Source organism: Heptranchias perlo, unplaced genomic scaffold, assembly GCF_035084215.1.
Source record: "Heptranchias perlo isolate sHepPer1 unplaced genomic scaffold, sHepPer1.hap1 HAP1_SCAFFOLD_181, whole genome shotgun sequence".
NCBI lineage: Eukaryota > Metazoa > Chordata > Chondrichthyes > Hexanchiformes > Hexanchidae > Heptranchias > Heptranchias perlo.
The window spans coordinates 637,541-653,724 of NW_027139088.1; positions in this window are offsets into that span (position 1 = coordinate 637,541).

The window sequence follows — 16,184 nt, forward strand, 5'->3', positions numbered from 1 at the left end:
AGTCTGGGATTAGATAGGGGTGAATGCGTGCACATTGGGATACCTGGGTGCAGTCTGGGATCAGTCTGGGGTGACTGCGTGCACTGTACGATCCGTGGGTGCAGTCTGGGATCAGTCTGGGGTGACTGCGTGCACTGTAGGATTCCTGGGTGTAGTCTGGGATCAGTCTGGGGTGATTGCGTGCACCGTTGAATCCATGGGTGCAGTCTTGGTTCAGTCTGGGGTGACTGCGTGCAATGTCGGATTCCTGGTTGCAGTTTGTGATCAGTCTTTGGTGACTGCGTGCACAGTGGTATCCCTGGATGCAGTCTGGGATCAGTCTGGGGTTACTGGGTCCATTTTAGGATCCCTGGGTGCAGTCTGGGATCAGTTTGGGGTGACTGCGTGCACTGTACGATCCCTGGGTGCAGTCTGGGATCAGTCTGGGGTGACTGCGTGCATTGTACAATTCCTGGGTGCAGTCTGGGATCAGTCTGGCGTGACTGGGAGCACTCTGGGATCCCTGGGTGCAGTCTGGGATCAGTCTGGGGTGTCTGCGTGCACTGCAGGATCCCTGGGTGCAGTCTGGTATCAGTCTGGGGTGACTGCGTGCTCTGTAGGATTCCTGGGTGCAGTCTGGGATCAGTCTGGGGTTACTGCGTGCACTGTAGGATTCCCTGGTGCAGTCTGGGATCAGTCTGGGGTGACTGGGTGCAATGACGGATCCCTGGGTGCAGTCTGGGAACAGTCTGGGGCGACTGCATGCACTGTAGGATCCGTGGCTGCAGTCTGGGATCAGTCTGGGGTGACTGCGTGCACTGCAGGATTCCTTGTTGCAGCCTAGAATCTGTCTGGGGTGACAGCGTGCACTGTAGGCTCACTGAGTGCAGTCTGGGATCAGTCTGGGTTGACTGTGTGCACTTTAGATTTCCTGGGTGCAGTCTGGGATCAGTCTGGGATGAATGCGTGCACTGCAGGATATCTGGGTGCAGTCTGGGATCTGTCTGGGTTTACTGCGTGCACTGTAGGATCCCTGTGTGCAGTCTGGGCTCAGTCTGGGGTGACTGGGTGCATTATAGGAACCCTGGGTGCAGTCTGGGATCAGTCTGGGGTGACAGCGTGCACTGTGGGATCCCTGAGTGCAGTCTGGGATCAGTCTGGGGTGGCTGCGTGCAATGTCGGATTCCTGGGTGCAGTCTGGGATCAGTCTGGGGTGACTGCGTGCCCTGTAGGATACATGGGTGCAATCTGGGATTAGTCTGGGGTGACTGCGTGCACTGTAGGATCCCTGGGTGCAGTCTAGGATCAGTCTGGGTTGACTGCGTGCACTGTAGATTTCCTGGGTGCAGTCTGGAATCAGTCGGCGGTGACTGCGTTCAATGTCGGATCATTGGTTGCAGTCTGGGATCAGTCTGGGGTGATTGCGTGCACTGTCGGCTCCCTTGGTGTCGTCTGGGATCAGTCTTGGGTGACTGCATGCACTGTCGGATTCCTGGGTGCAGTCTGGAACCAGACTATGGTGACTGCATGCACTGCAGGATCACTGGGTGCTGTTTGGGATCAGTCTGGGGTGACTGCATGCACTGTTAGATTCCTGGGTGCAGTCTGGGATCTGTCTGGGGTGACTGCGTGCAATGTAAGATCCCTGGGTGCAGTCTGGGATCAGTCTGGGGTAACTGCGTGCACTGTCGGATCCCTGGGTACAGTCTGGTATCAGCCTGGGGTGACTGGGTGCATTGTTGGATCCGTGGGTGCAGTCTGGGATCAGTCTGGGGTGACTGCATGCACTGGGATCCCTGGGTGCAGTCCGGGATCAGTCTGGGGTGACTGTGTGCACTGTAGATTCTCTTGGTGCAGTCTGGGATCAGTCTGAGGTGACGAGGTGCACTTTTGGATTGCTGGGTGCAGTCTGGGTTCAGTCTGGGGTGACTGCGTGCACTGTAGGATCCCTGGGTGCAGTCTGGGATCAGTCTGGGGTGACTGCGTGCACTGTAGATTTCCTGGGTGCAGTCTGGGATCAGTCTGGGGTGACTGCGTGCACTGTAGGATTCATGGGTGTAGTCTGGGATCAGTCTGGGGTGATTGCGTGCACCGTTTAATCCATGGGTGCAGTCTGGGTTCAGTCTGGGGTGACTGCGTGCAATGTGGGATCCCTGGGTGCAGTCCGGGATCAGTCTGGGGTGACTGTGTGCACTGTAGATTCTCTTGGTGCAGTCTGGGATCAGTCTGAGGTGACGAGGTGCACTTTAGGTTTGCTGGGTGCAGTCTGGGTTCAGTCTGGGGTGACTGCGTGCACTGTAGGATCCCTGGGTGCAGTCTGGGATCAGTCTGGGGTGACTGCGTGCACTGTAGATTTCCTGGGTGCAGTCTGGGATAAGTCTGGGGTGACTGCGTGCACTGTAGGATTCATGGGTGTAGTCTGGGATCAGTCTGGGGTGATTGCGTGCACCGTTTAATCCATGGGTGCAGTCTGGGTTCAGTCTGGGGTGACTGCGTGCAATGTCGGATTCCTGGGTGCAGTCTGTGACCAGTCTGGGGTGACTGGGTGCATTTTAGGATCCCTGGGTGCAGTCTGGGATCAGTCTGGGGTTACTGGATGCATTTTAGGATCCCTGGGTGCGTTCTGGGATCAGTTTGGGGTGACTGCGTGCACTGTAGAATTCCTGGGTGCAGTCTGGGATCAGTCTGGCGTGACTGGGAGCACTCTGTGATCCCTGGGTGCAGTCTGGGATCAGTCTGGGTTGTCTGCGTGCACTGCAGGATCTCTGGGTGCAGTCTGGGATCACTCAGAGGTGACTGCGTGCTCTGTAGGATTCCTGGGTGCCGTCTGAGATCAGTCTGGGATGACTGCGTGCTCTGTAGGATTCCTGGGTGCAGTCTGGGATCAGTCGGGGATGACTGCATGCACTGTAGGATCCCTCGGTGCAGTATGGGATCAGTCGGGGAAGACTGCGTGCACTGTGGGATCACTGGGTGCAGTCCAGGATCAGTCTGGGGTTACTGCGTGCACTGCAGGATTCCTGGGTGCAGTCTGGTGTGACTGCGTGCAATGTCGGATCTCTGGGTGCAGTCTGGGATCAGTCTGGGGTAACTGCGTGCACTGCAGGATTCCTGTGTGCAGTCTGGGATCAGTCTGCGGTGACTGGGTGCATGTCGGATTGCTGGGTGCAGTCTGGGATCAGTCTCGGGTGACTGGGTGCACTGTCGGATCCCTGGGTGCAGTCTGGGATCAGTCTGGGGTGACTGCGTGCAATGCAGGATTCCTTGTTGCAGTCTGGGATCAGTCTGGGGTGACTGCGTGCACTGTAGGCTCACAGGGTGCAGTCTGGGATCAGTCTGGGGTGACTGTGTGCACTTTAGATTTCCTGGGTGCAGTCTGGGATCAGTCTGGGGTGACTGCCTGCACTGCATGATATCTGGGTGCAGTCTGGGATCTGTCTGGGGTGACTGCGTGCACTGTAGGAAACATGGGTGCAGTCTAGGATCAGTCTGGGTTGACTGCGTGCACTGTAGATTTCCTGGGTGCAGTCTGGGATCAGTCGGGGGTGACTGCGTTCAATGTAGGATCACTGGGTGCAGTCTGGGATCAGTCTGGGGTGACTGCGTTCACTGTCGGCTCCCTGGGTGTCGTCTGGGATCAGTCTGGGGTGACTGCGTGCACTGTAGGATCCCTGGGTGCAGTCTAGGATCAGTCTGGGTTGACTGCGTGCACTGTAGATTTCCTGGGTGCAGTCTGGTATCAGTCGGGGTTGACTGCGTGCAGTGAAGAATCCTGGGTGCAGTCTGGGATCAGTCTGGGGTGACTGCATGCACTGTCGGATTCCTGGGTGCAGTCTGGGACCAGACTGGGGTGACTGCAATCACTGTCGGATCCCTGGGCGCAGTCTGGGATCTGTCTGGGGTGACTGCATGCACTGTCGGATTCCTGGGTGCAGTCTGGGACCAGACTGGGGTGACTGCAATCACTGTCGGATCCCTGGGCGCAGTCTGGGATCTGTCTGGGGTGACTGCGTGCCCTGTTGGATTCCTGGGTGCAGTCTGCGATCAGTCTGGGGTGACTGCATGCAATTTCGGATCCCTGGGTGCAGTCTGGGATCTGTCTCGGGTGACGGCGTGCCCCGTTGGATTCCTGGGTACAGTCTGGGATCAGTCTGGGGTGACTGCGTGCAATGTCGGACTCCTGGCTGCAGTCTGGGATCAGTCTGGGGTGACTGCGTGCACTGTCGGATCCCTGGGTGCAGTCTGGGATCAATCTCGGGTGACTGCGTACACTGTAGGATCCATGGGTTCAGTCTGGGATCAGTCTGGGTTGACTGCGTGCACTGTAGGATCCCTGGGTGCAGTCTGGGATCAGTCTGCGGTGACTGCGTGCACTGTCGGCTCCCTGGGTGTCGTCTGGGATCAGTCTTGGGTGACTGCATGCACTGCAGGTTTCCTGTCTGCAGTCTGGGGTGACTGCGTTCAATGTCGGATCACTGGGTGCAGTCTGGGATCAGTCTGGGGTGACTGCGTGCACTGTCGGCTCCCTGGGTGCAGTCTGGGATCAGTCTGGGGTTAATGCGTGCACTGTCGGCTCCATGGGTGTCGTCTGGGATCAGTCTGGGGTGACTGCGTGCACTGTAGGATCCCTGGGTGCAGTCTAGGATCAGTCTGGGTTGACTGCGTGCACTGTAGATTTCCTGGGTGCAGTCTGGTATCAGTCGGGGGTGACTGCGTTCAATGTAGGATCACTGGGTGCAGTCTGGGATCAGTCTGGGTTGACTGCGTTCACTGTCGGCTCCCTGAGTGTCGTCTGGGATCAGTCTGGGGTGACTGCGTGCACTGTAGGATCCCTGGGTGCAGTCTGGGATCAGTGTGGGGTGACTGCATGCACTGTTAGATTCCTGGGTGCCGTCTGGAATCTGTCAGGGGTGACTGCGTGCACTGTACGATCCCTGGGTGTAGTCTGGGATCAGTCTGGTGTGACTGGGTGCACTCTGGGATCCCTGCGTGCAGTCTGCGATCAGTCTGAGGTGACTGGGTACACTGTAGGATCCCTGGGTGCAGTCTGGGATCAGTCTTGGGTGACTGAGTGCACTGTAGGATCGGTGGGTGCAGTCTGGGATCAGTCTGGGTTGACTGGGTGCACTCTGGGATCCCTGGGTGCAGTTTGCGATCAGTCTGGGGTGACTGCATGCACTGTTACATTCCTGGGTGCAGTCTCGAATGTGCCTGGGGTGACTGCGTGCACTGTACGATCCCTGGGTGCAGTCTGGGATCAGTCCGGTGTGACTGGGTGCACTCTGGGATCCCTGGGTGCAGTCAGCGATCAGTCTGGGGTGACTGGATACACTGTAGTATCCCTGGGTGTAGTCTGGGATCAGTCTGGGGTGACTGAGTGAACTGTCGGATCGCTGGGTGCAGTCTGGGATCAGTCTGGGTTGACTGGGTGCACTCTGGGATCCCTGGGTGCAGTCTGCGATCAGTCTGGGGTGACTGCATGCACTGTTAGATTCCTGGGTGCAGTCTGGAATCTGTCTGGGGTGACTGCGTGCAATGTACGATCCCTGGGTGCAGTCTGGGATCAGTCTGGTGTGACTGGGTGCAATCTGGGATCCCTGGGTGCACTCTGGGATCCCTGGGTGCAGCCTGGGATCAGTCTGGGGTGACTGAGTGCACTGTAGGATCGCTGGCTGCAGACTGGGATCAGTCTGGGGTGACTGCGTGCACTGCAGGATTCCTGTGTGCAGTCTGGGATCAGTCTGGGGTGACTGAGTGCACTGTAGGATCGCTGGGTGCAGTCTGGGATCAGTCTGGGGTGACTGGGTGCACTCTGGGATCCCTGGGTGCAGTCTGCGATCAGTCTGTGATGAATGGGTGCAATGTAGGTTCCCTGGGTGCAGTCTGGGATCAGTCTGGGGTGACTGCTTGCACTGTTGGATTCCTGGGTGCAGTCTGGGATCAGTCTGGGGTGACTGGGTGCATTTTAGGATCCCTGGGTGAAGTCTGGGATCAGTTTGGGGTGACTGCGTGCACTGTACGATCCCTGGGTGCAGTCTGGGATCAGTCTGGGGTGACTGCCTGCACTGTAGAATTCCTGGGTGCAGTCTGGGATCAGTCTGGGGTGACTGCGTGCACTGTAGAATTCCAGGGTGCAGTCTGGGATCAGTCTGGCGTGACTGGGAGCACTCTGGGATCCCTGGATCCAGTCTGGGATCAGTCTGGGGTGACTGCGTGCTCTGTAGGATTCCTGGGTGCAGTCTGGGATCAGTCGGGGATGACTGGGTGCAGTCTGGGATTAGTTAGGGGTGAATGCGTGCACATTGGGATACCTGGGTGCAGTCTGGGAACAGTCTGGGGTTACTGCGTGCACTGCAGGATTCCTGGGTGCAGCCTGGGCTGACTGCGTGCTCTGTAGGATCTCTGGGTGCAGTCTGGGATCAGTCTGGGGTGACTGCGTGCACTGTAGGATTCCTGTGTGCAGTCTGGGATCAGACTGGGGTGACTGGGTGCATGTCGGTTTGCTGGGTGCAGTCTGGGATCAGTCTGAGGTGACTGGGTGCACTGTCGGATCCCTGTGTGCAGTCTGGGATCAGTCTGGGGTGACTGCGTGCACTGCCGGATTCCTTGTTGCAGTCTAGAATCTGTCTGGGGTGACTGCGTGCACTGTAGGCTCACTGGCTGCAGTCTGGGATCAGTCTGGGGTGACTGTGTGGACCAGAGATTACCTGGGTGCAGTCTGGGATCAGTCTGGGGTGACTGCGTGCACTGCAGGATATCTGGGTGCAGTCTGGGATCTGTCTGGGGTTACTGCGTGCACTGTAGGATCCCTGTGTGCAGTCTGGCCTCAGTCTGGGGTGACTGGGTGCACTGTCGTAACCCAGGGTGCAGTCTGGGATCAGTCTGGGGTGCCTGCGTGCACTGTGGGATCCCTGGGTGCAGTCTAGGATCAGTCTGGGTTGACTGCGTGCACTGTAGATTTCCTGGGTGCAGTCTGGAATCAGTCGGGGGTGACTGCGTTCAATGTCAGATCACTGGGTGCAGTCTGGGATAAGTCTGCGGTGACTGCGTGCACTGTCGGCTCCCTGGGTGTCGTCTGGGATCAGTCTTGGGTGACTGCATGCACTGTCGGATTCCTGGGTGCAGTCTGGAACCAGACTATGGTGACTGCATGCACTGTAGGATCCCTGGGTGCTGTCTGGGATCAGTCTGGGGTGACTGCATGCACTGTTAGATTCCTGGGTGCATTTTGGGATCAGTCTGGGGTGACTGCGTGCAATGGAAGATCCCTATGTGCAGTCTGGGATCAGTCTGGGGTGACTGCGTGCACTGTCGGATCCCTGGGTGCAGTCTGGGATCAGTCTGGGGTAACTGCGTGCACTGTAGGATCCCTGGGTTTAGACTGGGATCAGTCTGGGGCGACTGCGTGCACTGTCGGATCCCTGGGTGCAGCCTGGGATCAGTCTGGGGTGATGCGTGCACTGTAGGATCCCTGGGTGCAGCCTGGGATCAGTCTGGGGTGACTGCCTGCACTGCAGGATTCCTGTGTGCAGTCTGGGGTGACTGCGTTCAATGTCGGATCACTGAGTGCAGTCTGGGATCAATCTCGGGTGACTGCTTGCACTATCTGCTCCCTGGGTGTCGTCTGGGATCAGTCTGGTATTAATGCGTGCACTGTTGGATTCCTGGGTGCAGTCTGGGATCAGTCTGGGATGACTGGGTGCAGTCTGGGATTAGTTAGGGGTGAATGCGTGCACATTGGGATACCTGGGTGCAGTCTGGGATCAGTCTGGGGTGACTGTGTGCACTGCAGGATCCCAGGGTGCAGTCTGGGATCAGTCTGGGTTGACTGGGTGCAGTCTGGGATTAGTTAGGGGTGAATGCGTGCACATTGGGATACCTGGGTGCAGTCTGGGATCAGTCTGGGGTGACTGCTTGCACTGTACGATCCCTGGGTGCAGTCTGGGATCAGTCTGGGGTGACTGCGTGCACTGCAGGATGCCAGGGTGCAGTCTGCGAACAGTCCGGGGTGACTGGGTGCATTCTGGGATCCCTGGGTGCAGTCTGGGATCAGTCTGTGGTGACTGCGTGCACTGCAGGATCCCTGGGTGCAGTCTGGGGTCAGTCTGTGGTGATTGCGTGCACTGCAGGATCCCTGGGTGCAGTCTGGGATCAGTCTGGGGTGACTGCGTGCACTGTAAGATTCCTGGTTGCAGTCTGGGATCAGTCTGGGGTGACTGCGTGCACTGTCCAATCCCTGGGTGCAGTCTGGGATCAGTCTGGGGTGACTGCGAGCACTGTCGGATCGTTGGCTGCAGTCTGGGATCAGTCTGCGTTGACTGCGCGCACTGCAGGATTCCTGGGTGCAGTCTGGGATCAGTCTGGGGTGACTGCGTGCACTGTAGCCTCCCTGGGTGCAGTGTGGGATCAGTCTGGTGTGACTGTGTGCACTGTAGATTTCCTGGGTGCAGTCTGGAATCAGTCTAGTGTGACTGGCTGCATTGTTGGATACGTGGGTGCAGTCTGGGATCAGTCTGGGGTGACTGGGTGCACTGTATGATTCCTGGGTGCAGTCTGGGATCAGTCTGTGGTGACTGCGTGCAATGTCGGATTCCTGGGTGCAGTCTGGGATCAGTCTGGGGTGACTGCATGCACTGTCGGATTCCTGGGTTCAGTCTGGGACCAGACTGGGGTGACTGCAATCACTGTCGGATCCCTGGGTGCAGTCTGGGATCTGTCTGGGGTGACTGCGTGCCCTGTTGGATTCCTGGGTGCAGTCTGCGATCAGTCTGGGGTGACTGCATGCAATTTCGGAACCCTGGTTGCAGTCTGGGATCTGTCTCGGGTGACGGCGTGCCCCGTTGGATTCCTGGGTGCAGTCTGGGATCAGTGTGGGGTGATTGCGTGCACTGTAGGATCCCTCGCTTCAGTCTGGGATCAGTCTGGGGTGACTGCGTGCACTATCGGATCCCTGGGTGCAGTCTGGGATCAATCTCGGGTGACTGCGTCCACTGTCGGATCCATGGGTTCAGTCTGGGATCAGTCTGGGTTGACTGCGTGCACTGTAGGATCCCTGGGTGCAGTCTGGGATCAGTCTGGGGTGACTGCGTGCACTGTAGCATTCCTGGGTGCAGTCTGGGATCAGTCTGGGATGACTGCGTGCACTGCAGGTTTCCTGTCTGCAGTCTGGGGTGACTGCGTTCAATGCAGGATCACTGGGTGCAGTCTGGGATCAGTCTGGGGTGACTGCGTGCACTGTCGGCTCCCTGGGTGCAGTCTGGGATCAGTCTGCGGTTAATGCGTGCACTGTTGGATTCCTGGGTGCAGTCTGGGATCAGTCTGTGATGACTGGGTGCATGTAGGATTACTGGGTGCAGTCTGGGATCAGTCTGGGGTGACTGTGTGCACTGCAGGATCCCTGAGTGCAGTCTGGGATCAGTCTGGGTTGACTCGGTGCTGTCTGTGATCAGTTAGTGGTTAATGCGTGCACATTTGGATCCCTGGGTGCAGTCTAGGATTCTTCTTGGGTGACTGCGTGCACTGTACGATCCCTGGGTGCAGTCTGGGATCAATCTGGGGTGACTTCTTGCACTGCAGGATCCCTGGGTGCAGTCTGTGAACAGTCTGGGGTGACTGGGTGCATTCTGGGATCCCTGGGTGCAGTGTGGGATCAGTCTGGGGTGACTGTGTGCACTCTGGGATCCCTGGGTTCCGTCTGGGATAAGTCTGGGGTGACTGCGTGCACTGTAGGATCCCTGGGTTCAGTCTGGGATCAGTCTGGGGGTACTGCGTGCACTGTATGAATCCTGGGTGCAGTCTGGGATCAGGCCGGGTTGACTGCGTGCACTGTAGATTTCCTGGTTGCAGTCAGGGATCAGTCTGGGTTCACCGCGTGTACTGTAGATTTCCTGGCTGCAGTCTGGGATCAGTCTGGGATGACTTGGTGCACTCCGGGATCCGTGGGTGCAGTCTGGGATCAGTCTGTGGTGACTGCGTGCACTGCAGGATCCCTGGGTGCAGTCTGGGATCAGTCTGGAGTGACTGCGTGCACTATAGGTTTCCTGTTTGCAGACTGGGATCAGTCTGGGGTCACCGCGTGCACTGTAGATTTCCTGGCTGCAGTCTGGTATCAGTCGGGGGTGACTGCGTTCAATGTAGGATCACTGGGTGCAGTCTGGGATCAGTCTGGTTTGACTGCGTTCACTGTCGGCTCCCTGGGTGTCGTCTGGGATCAGTCTGGGGTGACTGCGTGCACTGTAGGATCCCTGGGTGCAGTCTGGGATCAGTGTGGGGTGACTGCATGCACTGTTAGATTCCTGGGTGCCGTCTGGAATCTGTCAGGGGTGACTGCGTGCACTGTACGATCCCTGGGTGCAGTCTGGGATCAGTCTGGTGTGACTGGGTGCACTCTGGGATCCCTGCGTGCAGTCTGCGATCAGTCTGAGGTGACTGGGTACACTGTAGGATCCCTGGGTGCAGTCTGGGATCAGTCTGGGGTGACTGAGTGCACTGTAGGATCGCTGGATGCAGTCTGGGATCAGTCTGGGTTGACTGGGTGCACTATGGGATCCCTGGGTGCAGTTTGCGATCAGTCTGGGGTGACTGCATGCACTGTTACATTCCTGGGTGCAGTCTCGAATGTGCCTGGGGTGACTGCGTGCACTGTACGATCACTGGGTGCAGTCTGGGATCAGTCCGGTGTGACTGGGTGCACTCTGGGATCCCTGGGTGCAGTCAGCGATCAGTCTGGGGTGACTGGGTACACTGTAGTATCCCTGGGTGTAGTCTGGTATCAGTCTGGGGTGACTGAGTGAACTGTCGGATCGCTGGGTGCAGTCTGGGATCAGTCTGGGTTGACTGGGTGCACTCTGGGATCCCTGGGTGCAGTCTGCGATCAGTCTGGGGTGACTGCATGCACTGTTAGATTCCTGGGTGCACTCTGGAATCTGTCTGGGGTGACTGCGTGCAATGTACGATCCCAGGGTGCAGTCTGGGATCAGTCTGGTGTGACTGGGTGCAATCTGGGATCCCTGGGTGCACTCTGGGATCCCTGGGTGCAGCCTGGGATCAGTCTGGGGTGACTGAGTGCACTGTAGGATCGCTGGCTGCAGACTGGGATAAGTCTGGGGTGACTGCGTGCACTGCAGGATTCCTGTGTGCAGTCTGGGATCAGTCTGGGGTGACTGAGTGCACTGTAGGATCGCTGGGTGCAGTCTGGGATCAGTCTGGGGTGACTGGGTGCACTCTGGGATCCCTGTGTGCAGTCTGCGATCAGTCTGTGATGAATGGGTGCAATGTAGGTTCCCTGGGTGCAGTCTGGGATCAGTCTGGGGTGACTGCTTACACTGTTGGATTCCTGGGTGCAGTCTGGGATCAGTCTGGGGTGACTGGGTGCATTTTAGGATCCCTGGGTGAAGTCTGGGATCAGTTTGGGGTGACTGCGTGCACTGTACGATCCCTGGGTGCAGTCTGGGATCAGTCTGGGGTGACTGCCTGCACTGTAGAATTCCTGGGTGCAGTCTGGGATCAGTCTGGGGTGACTGCGTGCACTGTAGAATTCCAGGGTGCAGTCTGGGATCAGTCTGGCGTGACTGGGAGCACTCTGGGATCCCTGGATCCAGTCTGGGATCAGTCTGGGGTGACTGCGTGCTCTGTAGGATTCCTGGGTGCAGTCTGGGATCAGTCGGGGATGACTGGGTGCAGTCTGGGATTAGTTAGGGGTGAATGCGTGCACATTGGGATACCTGGGTGCAGTCTGGGAACAGTCTGGGGTTACTGCGTGCACTGCAGGATTCCTGGGTGCAGCCTGGGCTGACTGCGTGCTCTGTAGGATCTCTGGGTGCAGTCTGGGATCAGTCTGGGGTGACTGCGTGCACTGTAGGATTCCTGTGTGCAGTCTGGGATCAGACTGCGGTGACTGGGTGCATGTCGGTTTGCTGGGTGCAGTCTGGGATCAGTCTGAGGTGACTGGGTGCACTGTCGGATCCCTGGGTGCAGTCTGGGATCAGTCTGGGGTGACTGCGTGCACTGCAGGATTCCTTGTTGCAGTCTAGAATCTGTCTGGGGTGACTGCGTGCACTGTAGGCTCACTGGCTGCAGTCTGGGATCAGTCTGGGGTGACTGTGTGGACCAGAGATTACCTGGGTGCAGTCTGGGATCAGTCTGGGGTGACTGCGTGCACTGCAGGATATCTGGGTGCAGTCTGGGATCTGTCTGGGGTGACTGCGTGCACTCTAGGATCCCTGTGTGCAGTCTGGGCTCAGTCTGGGGTGACTGGGTGCACTGTCGTAACCCAGGGTGCAGTCTGGGATCAGTCTGGGGTGACTGCGTGCACTGTGGGATCCCTGGGTGCAGTCTGGGATCAGTCTGGGGTGACTGCTTGCAATGTCGGACTCCTGGCTGCAGTCTGGGATCAGTCTGGGGTGACTGCTTGCACTGTAGGATCCCTGGGTGCAGTCTGGGATCAGTCTGGGTTGACTGCGTGCACTGTAGATTTCCTGGGTGCAGTCTGGAATCAGTCGGGGGTGACTGCGTTCAATGTCAGATCACTGGGTGCAGTCTGGGATCAGTCTGCGGTGACTGCGTGCACTGTCGGCTCCCTGGGTGTCGTCTGGGATCAGTCTTGGGTGACTGCATGCACTGTCGGATTCCTGGGTGCAGTCTGGAACCAGACTATGGTGACTGCATGCACTGTAGGATTCTTGGGTGCAGTTTGGGATCAGTCTGGGGTGACTGCGTGCAATGGAAGATCCCTATGTGCAGTCTGGGATCAGTCTGGGGTGACTGCGTGCACTGTCGGATCCCTGGGTGCAGTCTGGGATCAGTCTGGGGTAACTGCGTGCACTGTAGGATCCCTGGGTTCAGTCTGGGATCAGTCTGGGGCGACTGCGTGCACTGTCGGATCCCTGGGTGCAGCCTGGGATCAGTCTGGGGTGATGCGTGCACTGTAGGATCCCTGGGTGCAGCCTGGGATCAGTCTGGGGTGACTGCGTGCACTGCAGGATTCCTGTGTGCAGTCTGGGGTGACTGCGTTCAATGTCGGATCACTGAGTGCAGTCTGGGATCAGTCTGGGGTGACTGCTTGCACTATCTGCTCCCTGGGTGTAGTCTGGGATCAGTCTGGTATTAATGCGTGCACTGTTGGATTCCTGGGTGCAGTCTGGGATCAGTCTGGGATGACTGGGTGCAGTCTGGGATTAGTTAGGGGTGAATGCGTGCACATTGGGATACCTGGGTGCAGTCTGGGATCAGTCTGGGGTGACTGTGTGCACTGCAGGATCCCAGGGTGCAGTCTGGGATCAGTCTGGGTTGACTGGGTGCAGTCTGGGATTAGTTAGGGGTGAATGCGTGCACATTGGGATACCTGGGTGCAGTCTGGGATCAGTCTGGGGTGACTGCTTGCACTGTACGATCCCTGGGTGCAGTCTGGGATCAGTCTGGGGTGACTGCGTGCACTGCAGGATGCCAGGGTGCAGTCTGCGAACAGTCCGGGGTGACTGGGTGCATTCTGGGATCCCTGGGTGCAGTCTGGGATCAGTCTGTGGTGACTGCGTGCACTGCAGGATCCCTGGGTGCAGTCTGGGGTCAGTCTGTGGTGATTGCGTGCACTGCAGGATCCCTGGGTGCAGTCTGGGATCAGTCTGGGGTGACTGCGTGCACTGTAAGATTTCTGGTTGCAGTCTGGGATCAGTCTGGGGTGACTGCGTGCACTGTCCAATCCCTGGGTGCAGTCTGGGATCAGTCTGGGGTGACTGCGAGCACTGTCGGATCGTTGGCTGCAGTCTGGGATCAGTCTGCGTTGACTGCGCGCACTGCAGGATTCCTGGGTGCAGTCTGGGATCAGTCTGGGGTGACTGCGTGCACTGTAGCCTCCCTGAGTGCAGTGTGGGATCAGTCTGGTGTGACTGTGTGCACTGTAGATTTCCTGGGTGCAGTCTGGAATCAGTCTAGTGTGACTGGCTGCATTGTTGGATAGGTGGGTGCAGTCTGGGATCAGTCTGGGGTGACTGGGTGCACTGTATGATTCCTGGGTGCAGTCTGGGATCAGTCTGGGGTGACTGCGTGCACTGCAGGATGCCAGGGTGCAGTCTGCGAACAGTCCGGGGTGACTGGGTGCATTCTGGGATCCCTGGGTGCAGTCTGGGATCAGTCTGTGGTGACTGCGTGCACTGCAGGATCCCTGGGTGCAGTCTGGGGTCAGTCTGTGGTGATTGCGTGCACTGCAGGATCCCTGGGTGCAGTCTGGGATCAGTCTGGGGTGACTGCGTGCACTGTAAGATTCCTGGTTGCAGTCTGGGATCAGTCTGGGGTGACTGCGTGCACTGTCCAATCCCTGGGTGCAGTCTGGGATCAGTCTGGGGTGACTGCGAGCACTGTCGGATCGTTGGCTGCAGTCTGGGATCAGTCTGCGTTGACTGCGCGCACTGCAGGATTCCTGGGTGCAGTCTGGGATCAGTCTGGGGTGACTGCGTGCACTGTAGCCTCCCTGGGTGCAGTGTGGGATCAGTCTGGTGTGACTGTGTGCACTGTAGATTTCCTGGGTGCAGTCTGGAATCAGTCTAGTGTGACTGGCTGCATTGTTGGATACGTGGGTGCAGTCTGGGATCAGTCTGGGGTGACTGGGTGCACTGTATGATTCCTGGGTGCAGTCTGGGATCAGTCTGTGGTGACTGCGTGCAATGTCGGATTCCTGGGTGCAGTCTGGGATCAGTCTGGGGTGACTGCGTGCACTGAAGAATCCTGGGTGCAGTCTGGGATCAGTCTGGGGTGACTGCATGCACTGTCGGATTCCTGGGTGCAGTCTGGGACCAGACTGGGTTGACTGCAATCACTGTCGGATCCCTGGGTGCAGTCTGGGATCTGTCTGGGGTGACTGCGTGCCCTGTTGGATTCCTGGGTGCAGTCTGCGATCAGTCTGGGGTGACTGCATGCAATTTCGGATCCCTGGGTGCAGTCTGGGATCTGTCTCGGGTGACGGCGTGCCCCGTTGGATTCCTGGGTGCAGTCTGGGATCAGTGTGGGGTGATTGCGTGCACTGTAGGATCCCTCGCTTCAGTCTGGGATCAGTCTGGGGTGACTGCGTGCACTGTCGGATCCCTGGGTGCAGTCTGGGATCAATCTCGGGTGACTGCGTACACTGTAGGATCCATGGGTTCAGTCTGGGTTCAGTCTGGGTTGACTGCGTGCACTGTAGGATCCCTGGGTGCAGTCTGGGATCAGTCTGGGATGACTGCGTGCACTGCAGGTTTCCTGTCTGCAGTCTGGGGTGACTGCGTTCAATGCAGGATCACTGGGTGCAGTCTGGGATCAGTCTGGGGTGACTGCGTGCACTGTCGGCTCCCTGGGTGCAGTCTGGGATCAGTCTGGGGTTAATGCGTGCACTGTTGGATTCCTGGGTGCAGTCTGGGATCAGTCTGTGATGACTGGTGCATGTAGGATTACTGGGTGCAGTCTGGGATCAGTCTGGGGTGACTGTGTGCACTGCAGGATCCCTGAGTGCAGTCTGGGATCAGTCTGGGTTGACTCGGTGCTGTCTGTGATCAGTTAGTGGTTAATGCGTGCAGATTTGGATCCCTGGGTGCAGTCTAGGATTCTTCTTGGGTGACTGCGTGCACTGTACGATCCCTGGGTGCAGTCTGGGATCAATCTGGGGTGACTTCGTGCACTGCAGGATCCCTGGGTGCAGTCTGTGAACAGTCTGGGGTGACTGGGTGCATTCTGGGATCCCTGGGTGCAGTGTGGGATCAGTCTGGGGTGACTGTGTGCACTCTGGGATCCCTGGGTTCCGTCTGGGATAAGTCTGGGGTGACTGCGTGCACTGTAGGATCCCTGGGTGCAGTCTGGGATCAGTCTGGGGGTACTGCGTGCACTGTATGAATCCTAGGTGCAGTCTGGGATCAGGCCGGGTTGACTGCGTGCACTGTAGATTTCCTGGTTGCAGTCAGGGATCAGTCTGGGTTCACCGCGTGCACTGTAGATTTCCTGGCTGCAGTCTGGGATCAGTCTGGGATGACTTGGTGCACTCCGGGATCCGTGGGTGCAGTCTGGGATCAGTCTGTGGTGACTGCGTGCACTGCAGGATCCCTGGGTGCAGTCTGGGATCAGTCTGGAGTGACTGCGTGCACTATAGGTTTCCTGTTTGCAGACTGGGATCAGTCTGGGGTCACCGCGTGCACTGTAGATTTCCTGGCTGCAGTCTGGGATCAGTCTGGGATGACTTGGTGCAC